The 21,574-nt window shown below is 37.0% G+C and overlaps 1 protein-coding gene and 2 pseudogenes across 6 annotated transcripts in view; 1 reads left to right on the plus strand and 2 right to left on the minus strand.

The window, feature by feature from the left end:
• Positions 1–21,574, plus strand: part of SGMS1 (sphingomyelin synthase 1) — a 258,907-nt gene that overhangs the window by 190,162 nt on the left and 47,171 nt on the right. Inside the window, exon 1 of one of the 6 annotated variants that reach the window (XM_025042274.1) lies at positions 3,052–3,151. The exons of 4 other annotated variants lie outside the window; for them this stretch is intronic. The gene's annotated coding sequence lies outside the window, so the exon portion shown is untranslated. Of the gene's footprint in view, positions 1–3,051; positions 3,152–9,405; positions 9,526–21,574 lie in introns of those variants that run through there. One more of the 6 variants, XM_015599991.2, reaches the window with a different exon arrangement.
• Positions 9,369–9,487, minus strand: LOC112474138 (annotated as a pseudogene).
• On the minus strand, positions 12,581–12,699 carry LOC112474198 (annotated as a pseudogene).

The raw sequence follows: 21,574 nt of genomic DNA on the forward strand, positions 1-21,574 counted from the left end.
AGGGGCTATTTATTATAGGTATCCCAGGATCCTGCCAACTTGTTTAACCTGCTTTTTACATGGATCACATCTGGAATTGTATGCATTCACTGTACTCATCGTAACAGTAACCCATGAAGGTTATTTGTGTGTTCATTTGTTTGTTTTGGAGTCTAATAAAAGTCACTATGTGGCTAGAGAGGGCAGAGTATGGATTTTGTTATCACCTCAGGGCTTGATATCTCTGGATATTTTTGGATAAGGGATAAGCTTATTTGTTAGATGTGAGACAAAACTCCCAGCTCACTCAAGTGCTACCAGAGAGCTTCTGCCAAGCTCTTCCTATTACATAAAAGCTAAAAGGAGTCCATGCAGATTACAGCGTTATTCTGTATGTGATGATTAGTTCATATAGTATAGTGATTTGTTAATTTGGTTCATGACTTGCTTTAAGAATCAGTCATTAAATATTTGTACTTTTAAGAGAGAAAGATTCAAACCAATTATTACTTAAAAATTGGGTATCGAATGAAAAGTAAAGATGTAGAAAAAAACAGTTTAGAGTGGGTCTAACAGCCTGAACATTGGAGTCATACTTGACTTGCTTTACTGCTTCTAAAATTAAGTTAGATATGACTTAAAGCAAAATGCATAGGCAGCTATAAAAATAAAAATAAAAAAACTTATGTTTTTTGAAGTTGTGTGTTTATTTGACATAACCTCAGATAGAATTTGTGTAGACCTATTTAAAGACCATGCTTTCAGAAAACCCACAATTTTGAGAAATATGGATAATTGAATGGTGAAAGGAGTTTCTTAGTGGATATGTCCAGAATTGGACAAATTCTGCCCTGTCATATGTCATAAAATGTGGTTCAGAATGCATCCGAAATCCCAGGGAGAAACCAGCATTATGCAATCACCCATATTGCCATTCATGACCCTCTTCCCTAAAGTAGGAATCCACATGACAAGTGACGGACGTTTTGTTTTAGGATTCATGAGACAAACACTCAGACTCTTTAGATGTCAGCACTGAATCTTTAGGTTTAATTCAGTTATAGATTTGGTTTGCACATCTGGCTCAGGGACTCCTGGCGGCCAAAGCAAAATGGGAAACATCATGATTCACATTATCCATAAGACAGGAACTAAGCAGTTTTCAACAAAAGAAAACTTCCCTTAAAAGCTCAGAGAGGAAGAATAAGAGAATTCCTCCTCGAATTCTTATCCCCTTCAGCCCAAAGGATTGGCTTATGTTCAAGTTTTCCCCCTGCTTTTGTGTGATCCATGTAGAGATAGGATATATGACTCAGTTGGCAAAGGTCGGGAGTCTGAACATTTGTGCAGTGAGTACTGTGCTCTGGGAAGATGAACTGAGCAGTGCCCCTGTGACATGTAAGATCAAAAGAATCCGTTTGTTTGGGGGTTAGACTTTTATCAGCTCACCAGCAAAATCTTTTTAAGCTATTCTGCTCAGCCAGTGCTTTTGTCAGCTGTATCTTGGTTGTCCATACTAACGTAAAAACATTCTGCCAAGATAATCTTTTTTCTTGTCAAGGGACAGATCAGAAAAGGTCCACAGTCTCTCTAGCTGTCCCTAGTAATTGGTCTTGGAACTTAGTGCCTTTATCAGTTGGAATTTCTAGAACAGTGTGTCATTGCTTAACCTACCTCCCTCTCCCTCTCTGCCATTGTGGAGTTTCTTGGCTATTTCTTGACTTTATTGTCTGCCTCTGAAGCTAGAAAGGAAGCATGGAGTGAGTGAGGAATTGGAGAGTAAGAAAACAGAGTAAAACTTTAGTATAAATCTTCCCAATAAATGGCATGCAATGGTTTGGGCTTCTTTTGGTTTTTATTAGCCCGCTAATGTGAAGCTTTCTTACATATCAGAGTTTGATCTTGTTGGCTTTCTTATCTCTTCTGTTGTTGAGTTGAACTGGTCTCATTAGGCAGAGAGATTGGACATATGCATTTGTTCTTTGAGGATAGGGCTAGTAGGTAAAAGCCCCACTGACTATAGAGAGTGTTAGATGGGTAATATTGGGTACGCTTTCAGGGTCTGGTCTCACTTCGTTCAGGGGTGTATGTATGGGTAGATTATTAAAGAGGTGGTGGTTTCACAATGTATATATGTATTAAATTATCACATTGTATGCCCTAAAATGAACAAACCAAAAAAGAGATGATGGCTATAATACATGTTGATGAGTGCATGAGGCTTGGTGGAAAGAGCTGTTTGCTATGAATAGTGGTTCTCTGCTTAGTAGTTGTGTGAAACTGACTGATTTATTCTTTGGTTTCATCCCACCACCCAAGATAAAAAAATTTTTGGTGCATTTTTCTTTTTTTGACATATAACTTTATCTTGGTTTCAGGTGTACAATGTAATGATTCGATATTTGTATACATGCAAAATGATTACCACAATAAGTTTAGTTAACAACCATCACCATACATACAGACTTTTTTTTCTTATGATGAGAACTTTTAACATCTGCTCTCTTAGCAACTTAAAAATATGCAGTACAGTATAATTAACTATAGTCTCCATGCTGTCCATTACATCCCCATGACTTATCTCTTTTGTAACTGGAAATTTGTACCTTTTGACCACCTTCGCCCATTTTCTTAATTTCCTTTTAATGAGTGCTTTATGTTTTGCGTGTATGCATGTATTTTAAAACAAATTTGGTTCATACCAGATTAAATTACAGCTTAAAAATGTTAAGACAGTTTTAAAAAAACTGTTAAGACAGTTTTTAAATGTAGAGCGACGCCATATCCTTATCACATCACGTAGCATTAACAACCACCAACTTACCGTGACTCTCGTTTTATCTCTTCTCTTCCCCCGCTTTGTTCTTTGTTCAGGGTGGGTGGGGAGAGGGGAGGCATTATTTTAAAGCAGATCTCAGACATCATACCATTTTACTGCAATTCTTTGTCCTCATATTTGTCGTTCAATTATTTATTTTTTTGTCTGTTGACTCTTCTTTCTCTTTTACTGAAATAACTCTTGGACTGTGCCCTGGTGATGATGTTATAAAGGTGGGATCTTCTGGAAACATTGCCCTTTGCATGGTGCTTGATGGGCTGGTCTTCAGGGATCCTGAGGAGGACAAGCTTGCTGGTGTGAAGTTCACGGTCCAGTTACTAGTAGAGCCTAGAGGTACGACTGCTCCCTTCCTCGCTTGTAACAGTTAGGTGAAGGGCTAGGTTGATGTTATGTTTAGAAGAAGGGGAACCAAATCTAAGGTATGATTTGTATTATTTATTAAACTCATACAGAGACCACTGCCTTGAATAATAAGACCCTTTTAAAGGAATATAGCTAGATCCTGTTTTATTTCTCTAGTTACCTAAACAGAAAACTGTTCACATTACAATTTAATCATCTATAAATTTGCCATCCTTTGAGTACTATACTAATCTATTTGTGTAGCATTTCGCACTTTTTAAAGGATTCCATGTAGTTTATCACATCCAATTCCTACAATAAATAGCATTGTGAGTAAGAAAAAGGTTTAAATTCCTCCCAGTTAAGTCAAAAGAGAAGTTGGGGGTGAGAGGAGATAGTCAACTTTAGTTCTTATGTCTCCTAGAAGTCTTTCCATGTCGAATAGTTTTTGAGTTGCTTTGGAATGTGCTGTGAAATTAGAACGCGCCTTTTTCTTTATATCCAAACACTGTTGTGTAAAATGTTTGGGAAATTCGCACCAGCTTGAACAAAGTCCTGAAGAAGCTTGGGGAAGACTGTACTCTCATTGAGTCTTGCATCTACCATGGCAGGGCCAGCACCATCTGATTCCTGACATCACCGTCTCTCCCCTAGGACACCGGTTTCCAGCTCTCTCTGCTGTCCCAAACCCACACCATGACCACTGCCACCTTTACCCTGGCACACTGGTTATTTTTGTGACAGTGAGATTCGTTTGTGCCTAAAACATATGATATTTTCTCTAGAGACTAGAGATATTTGATCCACTAAAGAAATTGTTCAGAGATTCCTCCACCTCCATAGGAATTTGGTGTGAGCACCAAATTTCCCAGTTCCTTTTAAAATATCTAGGCATGAACGTTCTATTAATTTAAATTCCCTGAAGGAATAGAATCATTCTTCATGATTTATGTTTTATTCAGGAAATCATTACAGTAACAACCTAAGAATTTATGTATTTCGTTTCTCCCAAAGATACTTTCTTTTCTTTCATTAGTTGGTTTCTTGCTGACGTGTCTTGCCTACTGCAGGTGTATTTCATAAAACATGATGTATGCACGTGATTCGGGGACATTGCACATATTTAAAGTACCAAATATTTTGAGTAGTAATTGAACATGATTTCAGTGCAGATATTTCAACCATTGTTTATTATTCAAGGAATTCTTTATATAAAATAGGGTAACGTAATTTTTAATATGAAGTTTCTTTGGAAAACTTGAGAGAAAAAGCCTGTTAAAATCAGGGGAATATGTATTAATGGACATTTTAAATGGGCGGTGCTATTTTCAAGCATGTAAACTCCAAAACGTGAACACGAGTCAAAATGGTTAACCAAATGTTGTCATACCAAGGTTCTAGTTTTAACAAATAAAGCAGATCTGCAATTAGTACATTAACCAGTATGCAAATGGTACAGCTAAAATGATTACTAAAGTGCTTAGAAACAGTTTCGTTTGTTAAAACAAAAAGCTTCATACAAAGTATAATGAGATCCAGAGCTTGTTAGAGATTTTCCGTTTTGTGAGAATAGTTAGTCTGAGTTCACCAGTTAGGGTGAAGGGGCTACAAAAAGTGGTTCTGTAAATAGGCGTGGGACCCAGATGAGACATCTGAGGGTTTTTATTTGGGGGAGCTGGTAATGGCTGTGTGCACTTGGGATAGAGGTGGGGACAAAGGGACAAACAAAAAGACTATCAGTCAGATTTTATGCTCCCACTGAAAAATTGCTTTCACAGCCAGATCTCAGCTTTGCCAGTATTTGTCATGTGACCTTGGGTAAAGCACTTTGCTTCGATGATCACCAGTTTGTGTAAGATTCAACTAGAATCTGATTTTCGAATTGGGGTGCTTGAATTCCCCTAGATAAGGGATTGTAGGTCAAGAGATGGGCAGTAACATGATAAATGCAGCACATGTTTCTTGAAGATTTGGGCAAAGACGATGGTTTTTGTGTGAATATAGCCATGACTAATTATAGAACAAAACAAAATTTATCTGTCGTTTGGGGTAAACTGTGAACATAAAAAATTGCCCCTCTTGTTATAGAGCCCCTTAGGCCTGAGCAGCCAGACTTTGCATGGTTGATTATATGTACTCTTTACCCGCAGGAGTCTAGGGAGAAAATGTTTAGAATGGTAGCTGGTATCTTTGCCAGTTGCTTGATATCTAAAATGTTTTACTCGTAGCTTATACTATTCCTCTGTAAGAACCAATCATGGATGCCTTTCTGTGTCAGTAATCAAGTGTTTTTGTTTGTTTTGCTGTTGTTTTGCTGTAGTAGGTTACTTAAAACAGCATGTGCCATGCAAGTAGCGTAATTTCTATTTTGTTAAAATGGATAGGCTCATTTGTTTCGTTTATTTTGCAGTATTGATTGAGTGCTTGCTCTATGCTAAGCACTGTTTTGGACTTTTATTAAGTACATTTTCTCTTTTAATAAATATATTCACATGGTTCCGCATTCAAATGGTAAAAAAGGATGTAGAGTAACAAGCGCACTTCCCATCCTTGCTACCGAGGTCTACTCCCTGGAGCCAGTCAAAATTGACCATTTATTTTGACACCTTTAAGTGACATTTTATGTATATATTAGCAATTATATATTTATCTCGTTCCCTCCCTGTTTTTTACCCAGATGGTATTATAGAATATGTATAAATTACACTCTCACTTTTTTCATTTTTAAATCCAGAAGGATGTACCTCAAACTGTTAGGACTGGTTATCTCCAAAGGAGGATCTTGAGGAAGTTCATTTGACTACCTTCCCTTCTCCCTTTCTTCTGCCTGCCTACCTACCTACCTACCTACCTACCATCTATGTAACTTGAATGTACTTCTGTATCATTTGAATCTTTTTACAAAGAGAATATATTGTTTTTATAAAAAGGGAGAAAGTCCTTTTTGAAGAAAGAGATAGTATAAGGTAAATGAGTTCACACACACACACACACACACACACACACACACACCAGGTATTTGATCCTTCTAATAGCTGCTTCGGGCTTGGGGCCTGGCTGTGTTGGGGTGGGCTTTTGACCTGGGAAAGGGCGTGATCATAAGAGCTCTCTGAAAGAATCCCCCAGTAATGTTTTTATACCTATGCCTAAGTGATTGAGGAAAGTGAACACATATGCAAGTTCCTCCTCTGGCAGTTTGCCCCCCGAAGTGACTTACTCTGTCACAAACACAAATGTGAATTGTGATCTGGAGTTGTCTATACGGTAGATGTGTAAGACCCTTGGAACATGAGGGGTGCTCAGACTCCGGAAGGAAGGCTGTGTCCCCAGCTCAGGCTTTGCAAGAAACCTGCCCTTATCTCCCAGCTAATAGAGTTGGGGTGAAGACAGGGGACATCTTAGCTGGGGCAAAGAGCAGTGGAAGAAGCAGGAGAGCCTTGTGCTAGGAGCCTCCCAAATGTGGAATGTTTTGACCCATAAGCATGCTCCTGAAACTGCAAGAAAAGAAGGGAGACTTTGTCAACAGTCTTTGTGGTAACAGTGCACCTACTGTTGAGGAACTGAAAACAAGTTCCAGAATCTTCTATCAGTTTTACCACATGGTTTGAAGGGAGGTGCCTGCATCCCTACTTTGAAGTATTCCGTTCATTGATGGAGCACGCAGGCTTTGGAGCCAACCATTGGAGCCCCACTCCAGCTCCTGAGCCTCAGTGCTTGACCTCACTTCTGGAGACTGTCTTCACCTATCAGTAGGGATTCATTCACTCTCAGTAATGTTAGCTTTTATCATCTTCCTCCTTGCTAGGAGGAGGAGCAGGAAATGAGAAGCAGTTAAGTGACAGACCTTCCACTTCACTTGTCGAGCAGAAGTATGTTGTTGAAAAGACTTTAGACTCTCGATCCTGCTTGGTTCTCTGCTTAAATTGCCCTCTGAAAATTCAGTCTTCTTCAAAGTCATTTAGAGGTCACTGGGATCCTCGTCGTGGTCTCATCTCTACCTATCAGGTTGTCACATGCGTTTAATTTTAGTTCTGTGGCATACAGGTTCCTGCCTTGGCATTGAGAAACTTTAGGTGGCTGTCATCATCCTGGCCTTAAAGGTGTTGGATGCTGTATCACATACCGATTTTCTAATTACTTCAACACATAATCATGCCCTAATGCTTTTGTAATTAACATGTAAGCCACATGAAGTAATGCAGTCTATTCTGAAGTACAGTACATCTTATTACTCTCTCGTGTTTATAAATAATGGCTTTCCAAAGCAGAAATTAAATCCACAGAGGCTGTGGTGCAATAATTCATTTTATAATTCTTCGTGTGGTCTGATGGAAAAGTGTTTTAAATTTTGGCCTACATATCCAGACTCCCTGCATTAGTTTCCAGCTTGCTTGCTTCCTTGCTTATTTATTTGTTTGTTTGTTTGTTTCTATGTTTTTCAAGGTCAGATTTATATTTTTAAAAGGAGAAATTGTTTCAGAATATGTTTTAACTACCATACCTGGATATCCTAGAATTGCCCTCTTAGCTAATCTACACCCAGGTATAACAGTGGAGGCAGCTGCAGAAGAAAAAACATTGATGTCCTGTGTCACAGCTTAAAAATCTTTCACAAGATCCTAGCACATAGAGGCACTTATTTTATGAGAGAGAACCCTCTACGACACATACCAGGGACCTGGCATATGAAGTAGTCCAAATCAAAGTTATATGTAATTTTACCAAGGAAAATGAAAACTAGTCATTGTAAAACTGTCATGATTTTCTTCAAATGATTTCTATATCCTGCATCCTCAGATTATAAATTCTGTGTTTCTTCTTGCTGTCTAGCTCTTTCAAACTTTTCTCTATAAATATAGTTGGTAAAATTAAAATTATACAAATGACACTTACACTGTTTAATTCAAAAGATACATGAAGGAAACCATCTTTTATTTTATTAAAAGATTGATAGTTTGACAAAACATGTAGATTGTTTTAGAACTTTAGCCGAAGAGGAAAATGCCAATTTGAAAGAAAATCCTATATACATTTTAAAAATCCCGATAACATATAATTTCATTAGAAATCTTTTCAAAGAAAAAGGAAGTGGACTTTTTGGTTCTGTTCATCTCTAAATAATTTAATGTTAAATTCTGGACAATCCTTTGATTAATATAATTAGAATTATAGTATAAAGATCTAACTTGAAATCACTTTCTGAAACCTCCATGTCTTCACCTGTAAACTTACCCCAGATTTTGACTGAGAGAGTTAGATAATTTCATAGCTTATAAAAGTACCTTAAAATATTTAAGCATTTATTTTTCTTTTATAAAAAATAGTTTTCTTCCTTCTTAATAAAAATCTATCGTATGTTGTTATGACTCCTAAAGTTAATAATCTACTTCTAAAGACTTTGACCTTTGTTATTTAGATTTACATGTGGTAGGTGTTCCACAAAAATCAAGTTGCTGTTTGCCAAGGTGTTGCATCAGCTAGCAGACAGGGATGCTATTTTTAATAGTATGTAATTCCTGTAGACATTTGATAAAACTAGAAACATACAAAATGAAGCGTGGCATGGCAGGCCTAGAAAGTTTAGTTTCGCAAGACCAGAACTATTTCAGGGACTGATTTTGAAAGGAAATGTGACTTAGATCTGTCTGCTAAATTTAGTCTGTCAACTTGCCAGGTCTCTCCTCTCAGTTTCTGTTGATAGTAGAGGATAGGGGTGTGTTTTTGATGGGGATGGAATGAGGAGATGGAATGTGTTTGTGTATTGGGGAAGGGCATCCACTTTAAACCACCTAGTTGTTTTCATAGTCTTATTGGTTATAAAAACAATGTATTCCTTATAATAAATTTGTAATTATGAAAAGATAAACAGAATTGTTAAGTCACCAGGGGTAAGTTTCATCAGTTTGGTAGGTAGACCTAAATTCTTACTTTTTGTGTGTATATTTCTATGTATGATGTAGATAATACAAAACTGACCATGCCTTACATATACTGAACAGACAGCTGCTTATAATTGACAATATAAAGTATCAGTGTATTTTTTTTTATATCCTAAAGTAAACATTTTCCAACAAGAAGATAATTTATACATGAGAAGGTTTTCTTTTTTTTTTTCTTTTTTTAGGTGAGGCATCCCTTGGTTGACCTCACAAACTGCAAGGACCTTATCAGCTTACAATCCCTTATTTTTTTTCATTTTTATTTTTTATGCCTACAGCACCTGGTCCTCCTAGGTGGTCTCCCATCCAAGCACTAACCAAGCGCGACCCTGCTTAGCTTCCGAGATCAGCTGGGATCGGGCTTGTTCAGAGTGGCATGGCCGTAGACAAGAAGATAATTTATAAACGGAATTGCTGCTTATAAGGGTACTGATTTATTTGGTCAGTTTCTCATATATGTAGACTCTTCTTTCCGCTAAGTTTGACTGGTACCAACTGAAACTCACAGGTCAAAAGTAAAATTTAATTCCAATTCTTGTTTCCAAGGTTACTACCATGTAAAAGTTACCTAAAATAAAAGATATATATGTGTGCAGTAACAATCTAATTTTATCTAATAGTTTCAACCTCAGTGGGATCAGAGAATTATAAAGAAGGATAAAGGAAGGCCTGCCTTCACCCCTTGTATTCTACAGCTGGAGAGTGGGGTTACCGAAAGTACCACTTTCTTCTTTATCAGATTTGCAGTACGGGGATGCTAAGTTTAGCCAGCTGACTGATTACAATTTCATTCTTTCCTGAATCACCCCATGCTCCCATCCACACTGTAGTTAAACTCCTGAAAGATACAAGGTAGAGAAGACAAGGCGTAAAGGCAGACACCCTCAGCTAGGCCGCACAAAGCCGCCCACAGAACCGGCCCAAGCCCGCGGTGGGACTGCTTATGATTCTTCTCAGCTCATTTGCTGGGTATAGTTGGCGATTTAACTTTGTTTTTCATTGTGGTGAAATACACATAACTTAAAATATGCCATTTTAACCATTTTAAGTACACAATTTAGTAGTATTAAGTACATTCATATTGTATAATCATCACCCCACACACTACCCACCTCCAGAACTTTTTCATAATGCCAAACCTGAAGCCTTTTATAGTTGTCTTTTTTTTTTTTAATCTTTGTTTTCCGATTAGAGTTGACATTTAGTATTATTTTATATCAGTTTTAGGTATACAGCATAGTGGTTAGACATTTACATAATTTATGAAGTGGTCCCCCGATTAGTCTGGGGGGCACATAGTTTTCTTTTAAACATTAAGATTTGGAATACAGATGGGGCCCCAGGGCCAAAGGAATTTGATCTAAAATAAACTGAAAATGGCGATAAAGGAAACTAACAAAAGGATTTTTTTCTCCTGTCCCTTCTTCCTCCATTTATGATTACATTTTTCATTAAAGAAGAAAGATTTTGTGGTCACAGGCAGCACCCCACTTATGCCTAAGTAGTGGGTGCTCTCGAAGTTCATTTGCAGTGCTCTAATTTGCACCTCAGTACATTTTCCCAGGATGGTTTTTTCAAGACATTATTCTCCAACTTTCACATACCATGAGAACCAGACGACACCTTTTAAAATTCTCAATTATATATTTGTGTTAATGTTCATTAGTTTAGAAAATAATTGCCAGTACATTAAACATCTGTGTTCATGGATATTGTTGCCTAGGGCAAGACTTAGTTTTAAAGAGAGCCGATTTGAAGAACACAAGTAAATGATACATGAGGTAAAGGGTGGTGGCATATTGGGGCGCAAATAAAGAACATTTGGGGAAAAGCTCCTGAATAGTCTTTGCGTAGGCCACACCTCCTTCCATTGAAGTCTCTGGCAGCGGGAGAAGGCAGGCAGACAGTGACACGAATCCTCTACGGATTCTGCTAATGGGCTGGCAAGGAGGAGCTCAGGGACCTGGAGAAACTGAGAAAGTCTGTGCCTCTCTCTTGTAGTCTAGGTTCCCAGGGGCGTGCTTCAGACCTAGGCAGCCCCGTGCTGTGATCGTGTTCTTCTGTTGATCATATTTTTACTGCTTGCAATATCAGAAAGAAGATAAAGAAAGTCTGCACACTAGCAGCTGGTCCCTTTTTAAATTCAATCCTGGATAGAAAAAGAAAGATTTATTTTGGTGAGGATTGTAGGTCTTTGTTGGTGGATCTTTCTGAGGACTGCTTAGGTTTGGTGAGTCTGCAGGGAATTTTGTCACTTATGCAGGAGTCAGGGCTCAGGATGAGTGAGGAACTCAGCTCTAGGACAGAAGAGCAGTGCCTGCAGGGGCTTAAGAAAGGAGCGGGGAGCTGCTCACCCGCTGCTTCTTCCTTTCTGTTTTTCTTTTCTTTGGCTCTTATCAGAACTGTCACTGCCAGCCAGGTTGGGGCAGGGCCCAAGCATCATTGGTTTCCAAAGAGGGAGGGTAGTGGAAATCCTAAGAGAATATGACTGCAGAGAAGGTGAATTCCATGACTGCCTGGCTCGGGCAGCTGTTCCCAGACAGCTATTTATATTTAAAAAGGCATATGTAACTCTGGACTTGAGAATTCTTTGGTCACGTTTCTTCTTTTACATTTTGTTGTAATCTTTCTCCTTTTCCTCTTGCTCTCTCTCTCTGGCCTTTATTTTTCTTTAAACACTGAATGATACATGATTATTGCGAGTATATCATGTGTAAACAAGTGACATTTCCTTATCCTCACCAATCATGCATTCCTGTTCCCTCATAGCCTCGGTATTGTGTATACTTCTAGATTTTAATGCTTATACATACATAATGCTTATACAGTAAAATATATACATTTTATATGGAAATAATATCTATTTCTGCATCACAAACATGTTATATACAGATACACCTCTTCTTTCAAACAACTGCATGGTATCCTGTTGTAAGGAGGTACTAAATTTATCCAAACCACATTGAAGAATGCTTTTGGAAATAAACAGGGATGCTGTGAACATTTTTGAGCATACATCTGGACTCACTTGTTAATGTTTCTGTAAGCGAGATTCTTAGAAATGAGTTTTGGGGACACAAAGTGTTACAGATTTCGGTAAGTAATGTAACATTGCCTTACAAAGAGGTTATGATAGTCTTAACAAAATATTATCTAATTGTTTGTCTGTATTGAGTCTTAGCATATATTATTTGTACTAATCTCCTATTCTGTAGTCTTGGACACTTTTTCCATATATCCTACCTTAGTGTGTTCTCTCTGCTCAGTACCTGGGTTATGAATTGCTCGTTATCAGTGATACACAGTACTTTAATAGTAGGTACTCAATACAATAATGAGTTAGATAGATTTATTTATTTATCTATCTATCTATTTATTTATTTATTTATCTATTTATTTATTTATTTAGGCAAACCTTGGTTGACCTCACAGATTTCAAGGACCTTGTCAGCCTACAATCCCTAATTTTTTTTATTTTTTACGCTTACAGTAGCTGATCTTCCTAGGTGATCTCCCATTCAAGTACTAACCAGGCCTGACCCTGCTTAGCTTCCGAGATCAGACGGGATTGGGCTTGTTCAGGGTAGCATGGCCATAGACTAATAATGAGATTTAAAAACAAAAATCCTCCTTAATCATTTGGGGATAATAAAGTAATTCCAAGTTCAATCCTTTATTCTCTCATTCTCGTGTATACTGGTTTGATGTTCCTTAATGATGGATAAATGTCAGGTGTGTACTGGGGTATTAGGAGTAAGTACTCAGATTTGCTAGACACTAGTAATGATTAATTCTACATTCAACAAATATTTATTAAGAGCCTAGTCTGTGCCAGGTACTATACTAGTGTACTGAAATATTTAGGTCTGACTATATATTTTCACTCAAATGCAAAGTATTTCTGAATAAAAATTTCTGATTAGTGCGTGACCATTTCTTTAAGTGAGTCTTAGGTCTGATGGGATTGGCTTTGATGGATTGGTTCGGAGGAGGAAGAGAGTGCCAGCTAAGGGTCTTTGCCAGAGCAAACGGTAGCATGGAATTGCATGCAGTTTGTTAAACTGAAGAAGGCATGCAGGAGGAGTAGGTTTAGAAGAAGCAGGAATTTGGTTTGAGGACATTTTAACCTAGTCAGGAACCATGGTGGATGCATTCTTGTGACTCACAAAACATCTGAGACATAGTAGGTACTTAACGTTTGGCTTTATTTTAATTCAGTGATTTGGCTTTTATAAATATGTGTAATTTTCTGTCCTTAGCTCTTTAGTACTGACTCTGTTTATACCAAACAGAAAAGCTCATTAGGATTATAAATAGAAGATAAATTTGAGCTGTATCTTTAGTGAAATTGATGTGCCTTTCGCTTTGCCAGAGTGGTTTGATAATTTGTTCTTTGAATGCTGATCATCGAGTTCTTTTAATGAACAGGATGTCTATCATATGTATAAGCAGAACTTATTTTAGGTTATGAGGATCTTTTATGTGTGTAGCTGCTTCCTCTAGCATGGTTATGGAACATGATCAGGATATGGAATGCATACTTATGGGACTGCCACTGTTGTTTTATGGTAAGAATGTAGTTTTCAGAAAAAATTTAGAAAGCCATTTTAGCATTTTAGGTACTAAATTTTACCCCTCCCCCACTGACAGAGTCTGTTCCCCTAGATATAGTACATAATTGCTGTTCTTAGTCATTTTTCCAATTTTCATCTTCATGACTGGTGTTTTGTTCTTTTACAAATTAAACCCATATTTTCCCTTGCTCCTTTTTTCTCTTTTATGCTGAAATAACCTGTGACATTTAAAAGTTAAATTGTTTGATCTCACAGTTTACATCTTTAGATCATTTGACAAGATTTTGAAACACTTTTAATGAGCTATGCTACCTTTCTAGGTTATGATAACATAATGTTCTCATTGGATGTGAAAGTGACATTTTGGTTTAGGTGTTAATGTATACAGAATTTTGAAAAAATGAGCATGACATGATTTCGGCATGAAACAAGACAACTCAGAACAGTGACACCTGCAGTTCTATTTTAGTGGGCAGGACCTATTAGGTAATGAATAATTAGGGACATGTCATCTTGATACTGTGTTGTTCAGATATGCCTGTGATTTTTATTATTCCAACCTATGTCTCAACTGTTACTAGTACACAGTGATGAACAGCTCATCTGTAAAGTATCAGAAGTTATCATACCTTCAGAAGCTATTGAGAAACATCTCAATAAGGTTTCATATTTAAGCTGTATTTCCCACTAGGATACTCCTAAAAATTTAATTAACATACACTGAGGAGGATTTCAGTAACTTTGAAAAGTGTGAGGGGTTAATTTTAGGTGAAAGATAGCTGTGTATACAATTTTGGGGAAAAAAATCCTTCCAGGATTTTTATTTTAATTCATCATGAAAATATGAAATTATAATTTTATGTGAACATTTTTGGGGTTTTGTAATATAGCATTACTCTAGATTTTTTGTTTACTTTGCTTATAGCAAAGAATAAAAATTGAGGAACCTCTATGAATCTTCTCTTTAGGTATGACAATGGGATGCCTGCTTCCTTTTATATGTTTAAGAAATTAAGTTCTCACCAGGGCTCAATGCTATTTTCTTCTCCTACTAAAGTTAAGTCTTAAAGGAAGAAATGATTAAAGGAAGTATTTTTTTCCCATCTGAGAATCCTAACTATATTTCTTTTTAAGAGATTACTTTTTTTTTTAGCTTTTTTTTCCGATGAAATAGTTTATGGATTTATTCTTTTTTCTTTTTTTAAATAGGTAGGAGAAAGTGAGTTGTAAAGAAGATAATCTAGTCACTTACACTGCGAAGAATCTGGAATTAAGACCTGTGTTCTTAGAATCAAATACAGTTGACTACGTTCTTTCTCTAGTATTTATTTTTTTCATTTATGGAACAGATATTTATATTAAGTGCCTAATATGTGCCAGGTATTGCTGTGTTGCTCCTCGGGATACAATAATGAAAATCCCAACAAAGGACTTCCCTTCATGGAGCTTCCATTCTGGCAGAGCAGAAAGACATTCAAAAAAGTAAGATGATGTACACAAGAAGATGATCAGAAAAGGCTTGTCTGGAGAGAGAACATAGGAAAAGAGGCCTGAAAGTTGAGTGGAAGCCAATAGTGAAGAATAAGATGAAAGTGTTTGGGAACCATAATAGCATATTCAAAGGCCCTGAGGCAATTAGGCACTAAAAGTAGATTAGAGTAATTGAAGTGTTGTATGCACTGGTGGTACTTGGACTTAACAAAGGCGGAAAAGGTCCTGCAAGCTCTGTAACAATTAAGCGTGGATTTTATTCTAATAGTAGTGGGAAGCACTGCAGCATTTCACAGATGAGAATCACACAGTTTAAGAAGTTCTCTTTGCTGCATTATGGAGATTGCAGTTGGGCTTTGGATGGGTGGTAAGCACAGAAGCAGCATTGAGGAGGCTGCGGCAGTAATCAGATGAAGTGCGGTGTTGGTGGAACCATGGTGGTTGCATGGAAGTGAAGAGAAATAGATGGATTCATGATTGCTTCAGAGGTAGAACTGGCAGAACTTGGACCCTTGGTGATAGTCATTCTTTTTAATTATGGTTCTTCGTCATCTTTCCCGATTCAGTAGCTGAAGAATAGCATCTTACTATTGTTTTAATTTTTTTTATTTTTTGTTATTTTTTGTTATCATTTGTCTTTTCATTTCATTTATAGAGTATTTTGTCTATAAGTGTTTTATGGGTTTTTTTTTAAAGCTGTGGTTTATGTGTTTTGTGTCACATGTTTTTAATAATATAGACTTCATAAATGCATGTGAACTTGAGAGAATGCTTTATATATGATTCATTTTGAACTTACTCCAGTATAATACAGTGATATATGTTTAAGGCTTTTTAAGAGTAAATAACATTTTATCTAATGCAGAATAGCCTTAGCTATGCATGTTGAAATCTTTTACTTATTTTTCTTATTGTTTTATCATGGCTTTTGTTAACTAATTTTACAACTTACATAATTTTACATACTGTCTTTACAGTTCAATTGTCATTATTGATTAGTTGCAAGGGCCTAATTTTGTTGTGTTAGTTATAATTGTGGAAGTCAGAAAATAAAGTTTATTAAATTTTTATATAAAGCAAGGATAAATATTTACAGTGATTGTCTTAGGGTTAGTATCTCTGGTAAATGGCTCTTTAATTGTAGACTTTGATACTTCTTTGAGGTCCTACCTACATCCTAGTCATTGTCTCGTTTAGCTGAGATCGTATGGTAGCTCAGATATGTATTATGCCTGAAAAACTCCGGAAATGGCCATGTGGCAAGTGTTGCTTGCAAGTCACAGTTGTGCATTAGAATAATAGGGGTATAGAAAGAAGGAGCATCAGTTGATGGTTTAGAAAACAGGGGTTCTAGTGATGTGGACTAGTTGTGTTGCTTAGGTTCAGGATCTCTGTTGGAAGGTATCTACAAAATTCTTTATAGCTTGGAAAAGGTACTGAGATGAGTATGTCATTACATAGACTTTCTGCTGCCCCCTGGTGGTATTCTGCCTTAGTTCAAAGCTACATCTGTAGTCCCTTTACAACCCGAGCCTGTGCTCCAGTGCTGGCCTACTTGATGGATAAGGATCATCCCTTCTAGGCAGCTGACCTTTGGTGCTATTAACCATCTGTCAATTGATAGAGGAGCTCAATGAAGATGGGCCCAGGGAGTTTGGGAAATTATCAGATAGTTAAAACCAAGAAGTCATGCTCAATGGTGACCAGAAGGAAGTTGATGAATGTACATTTTTAAGAATCAGCATAATTGCTGTCAGAAAAAAAAATGTCAAATGCATCTTTTTGAGTGTGGCAATAAAGATAGAGGAGACCTACACTTGCTTCCCTTGGTTCTGTTTACTTCCAGGAGACTAGGAGAAGGGATGCCGGGGAAGGAGAGTGGGGGAGCCATTTCTGGGGGAAGAGTAAACATGGTGAGAACATAGACAGTGCCTTCATGGCAAAGACTGCCCAAAGGATTCACGGTTAAGTGCCATCAGTTTAGAATGTACCCTTTTAGATGTTTTCTGGTCTGAAAATAGTTCGAACTCATCTAGCTATCAAAGCAATTATTAGAATTTTATTTTGGGCAGTAGACTTGAGCTTGATTTCTCTTATCTGGACCTGTGAGTTGTTGCTAATTTTGAAACGTGGTGTTAGTCCCCAGGGTCATGTTCCTTAAATTAGCTTTCTTTTACCTCAGCGAGTTAAATTTATTTTTCTAAGTATAGATTTAAAAGAAATGTGGTAGATTTTCTCTCACTGAAATGGAAAAGGTTTGATTACCCAGCTAAGTGGGTACTTTTAAGTCCTCAATGGACTATAAAAACTTACTCTGCTATAGATACGATTTTTTTATATTAATTGAGAAATTTGTTTCGTTCAGCCTGCTGCCAATACTAGGCAGTCCCCAATTTAAACACTGAAGGTTTATTTTAAATTAGTTGTGTTTTATTGTTATGTGTGGTGTTTGGAGCCCCAATCAGTCTTCCAGAATTCGTAGAGTATTAAAAGTAGTTGCACTTCTGTATAAAATCATCGACATACATCTAAGTAATAATTTCTAACTGCTTCTGAGTAACAGAAGCATTCTGGGAGAAAAGTAGTTTAGAAACTGAAATATTAAATCTTCTGGGCATTTTGATGGCATATGAGGCAAGGGAAAATATATTCGAAATCTGAACTGCCTTAGAAAATCTGAGGGGAATGGTTAGTGTATATACAATGTATGTAAATTTTATGGCACTATTCTCATTGTTTATATAGTATTAAAGAGGCATTGCCTAGTACAATAGTGTGATTGAAAATACAATTAAAATTCTACTTTTGGATACTGTAGGAGGGAAAAAAAATTTTTCCTCTACCTGTCTTAGGTTTTCTGGCTGAGGCTCCATATATTAGACTGACAAAAGACAGAGTAACAGATAAAACCAAACAAGTTTATTAATACATTTGGCAATGAGTAACTCAAAGGGGTGGTAAGAACTTTGGCTTATTTAGAATCTTAACAAACAAGTTTTTTGGAAGAGTCAAGACAAAGGAAAAAGACTTTAAGCTGCTAGGGGCAGCAAATGTGGGAAGACAAATATATGGGGAAACGAATGGTAGAAGAAGGCTAGTTTTAAGCAAGATTTGTTAGATTCCTCTGATGCTGTTTCTGGGCTGATAAAAATCTAAAGTGTCTCCAATGATTAACCACTGTCTTTCCTGGTAGAGAGGGGAAGGAGGATACTTGTCCAAATATCTGTCCTGCTTTTAGGCAAATAGGTAGAGAGCAGAGAGCTTTTCTTATACCTTCTGCCTCTTCTCAGTACCTTCAGTTCAAAATAATTCTTATGCCAAAGCGGCATGTTTTACTACCCTTCAATACGAAGAACACTGTCCTTTGCTTTAAGTCGCCAGTGGCTCCTCTGGTCGGGGACAGAAATACCAGTAAGGAAGTTCAAAGATGGAGGTTATATGCTGTGGTCGACGTAGGACGGAGAAAAACATATCCAGGATGGCAGGGTGGAGGCTGGAGTGTTCTTCAAGATTTCCTTTTCTCTTCTCCTTTAAAATAATTAATACAGGAAAACAGTAACAGAAACATATTTTGTATTTTCAGCTATTGTTCTTGGACACTTGATTAAATCCTTTCAATCAGGCAATTCAAGGAATTTTCTCAAATGATTTTTTAGATTATAGCTTCCCTCTGTTTTTTTTTCTCTGATCTTTCTTGAGCTCCTATTCACATAGTGAACTGACTAGATTACTTTTTTAATGTTCTTACCTTTTCTCTCCATTTTCCATTTTTCTCTCTTGTTCTACTTTCTGATTTTTTTCAACTTTATTTTCTATTGTTTCTATTGAAGTTTTCATATTTAGCATGGATTTCCAAGAGCTTTTTTTAAACATTCTCTGAATGTTTTTGTTCTTGTTTGATATCTCCGAGAATGTTAATAATAGTTTTTTGTTTTTTTGTTTTTGTTTTTGTAAGATGATCATGTCCCTATTTACTCTGTTTCTTCCAAGTTCTTTTTTTGTTATTTTTCATTTTACTCTCTGGCTGTTATTAGAATTTTTTCAAATGTCTATGGTTTTTAACTGTCCATTTCACATGTTAAAGGGAGCACTAAAATCACTATTTGAAAATGCTTTGCATGAGTGAAGCTTGTTTATATGATTTCAGTAGTAGATGATAAGTGTTCTTAGGTCTCTTCTCTTAAAATGTCTGGGGTTTCCAGAAAAAAAATGTATCCGGTTGTCTACCTGGAAGATTCCATCCTGGCTCCCAGGATTCTGGAGATCTAAGGTAAAGGGCGAGGGCACATCCAACTTAACATCTATTTGCAGCTTTTATTTAATCCTTTGTTTTTAGTACAGTGCCTCTCCTTCCGACTGTGTGGTGTCCCCTAGTCCAGAGACTCTTCATTTCCCTTTTTCAGAGAATAAACTTCCAGACTTCTCTGGTATGGGGGAGAGGCATTTGTTCAGCTATGCAAAGCAAGAATCCGGAGGTAACTTCTTTCAACCAATCCTTTTATTTTTAGCTCCACCTTCACCCCCATTTTGTAAAGTACCTGTGCCACCAGTTCCTCATCTTTTTAAGACTTCTGTTATGCAAATCAGATCACTTCTCATCTTTCCTCTATCCTGGCTTAGAGTGGTTTTCTTGGGTCTGCTAAATCAGTAAACTCTATTCTGTCAGCTTCCTAACTTCTTAAATTGAGTTGCTGCTGTCTCCTTATTTTGCTTTGCCTCTTTTTTTTTTTTTTTTTTTTTAAATCCCTGTACTGACTTTTTAGGGGAGTTTTAAGAGACAATGGAAACTATTGCATATGTTTAGTTAGACGTCTTTTTTGAAATCTGATTCATCATTTGATTGACTGGATTCAGTTTTCTATTCTTTCCTCCCTCATCTCTCTACCTCCCCCAAAAGAATATATGGATACTGGATTGCTTGAGTTTCTGAGATTTGAAGAAAACCTGTCAATTACCTTTAAAATTATATCCTTTATAGTTTTGCTGATTTTTCTTCCTTTTTGACCTCTCTTTAACCTTTTGCTTTCTTGCCTTTCCTCCTGAGGTACCAGTGGTTACAGGCCAAGGAAAGAACCTGGGATTTTCCTGTACCTTATTTAAACATACCTGTCCTTTTTCTTTTCTTTTCTTTTAACTCATGTATTTTTCTTTCATTATCGTTTCAGTTTTTTCTTTTACCTCTTTTAATATACTCATTCTGCAGCCTCTTGGTTTGGTAAACATCTTATTTGTCACACCTGCCAAAGCTACCTCATGGTGGATTATTTCCTTGTGTGATTTATAATTTTTAATTGTTTTTTCATCCTCAGCAGAGATTACTTTTTCAATGAGAGTCCTGCGAACTCTTTTTTGTTGGAAGATTTCTAAGGGACCATTTTGCATTTACTCTCTTGTACTTGTATTAATTATTTGGCTTGGAAACCCCATACCATGCAGGTAATGTAAATATGGAGTCTGCATCATCATGTGCTAATATCGTGGGTCCAATTTGTCTAGTCTCATAGGGATCCTTGCTTTATTCAAAGTTCTTCATTTCAGTTCTCTGCCTGGATCTGACCTCAGACCATGGTCCCTGCCCAGGCTGGGATCTTAAAACCCTGGTCCCTGGGCGCTGGTATCCAAGGCACATGTCCCTTTGGGCTGTATGTGTTAGCTGTACCTTTTCTACTCTGGCTTTGAGATTTCTCTTTTGATACATGGGAAATTCCCTCACTTTATAATTTTTTTTCCCCCTCACTTTATTTTGAAGTGGAATGTGGTATTAAAATTTTAGCAGTTACTTTTATGTAGATTTTTATATGCATGATGTACTAAGGAGATACACATAACTGGGGCCATATTATGGACTCCGAAGCCATCTCTTTTGCATTCTTTACATTCTCATTTATTCATGTGTTCAACAAACATCTGTGTGTACTCTGTGTTAGGCTCTTGAGATTCCGACACAAAAGATACTGGGCTTTCTGAAGGTGGCAATTCTAAAGAACAAAAATATAATGTGGGAAGGATATTCTAGACAGAAAGAAAAACTTGCAAGGTGTGCAATGAACAGTGTGTGAATGCAAGATTACTTTTACTTTAACAGATGAGTAAACTGAGTCAGTTTACGTAAGCCAGGCTGCCAGTGTGCTTTAAAATACTACATCAGAGTTTCTTAAAAACAGAGAGAGGATAGTAAAGCATGGCCTCATCCTTTTTCTAAGCCATTTGACTTTTGTCATAGCCCTGCTATGATAGATTCAGAGGCACACACAATCTTTTTATTCTAGCCGAACAAGCATGAAGTGGAAGGATTTTTAGCTTTCATTTTTAAAAAGCAGACTGAGAAGAAAGGCAAGGAGTGGAGTGGAAATAGAAAGCCTGTGTTAGCCTTTCCCAGGCTTCTTGAGACAAATGACATCATCACTGTG

This window comes from Pteropus alecto, unplaced genomic scaffold (genome assembly GCF_000325575.1).
Source record: "Pteropus alecto unplaced genomic scaffold, ASM32557v1 scaffold88, whole genome shotgun sequence".
NCBI classification, from domain to species: domain Eukaryota; kingdom Metazoa; phylum Chordata; class Mammalia; order Chiroptera; family Pteropodidae; genus Pteropus; species Pteropus alecto.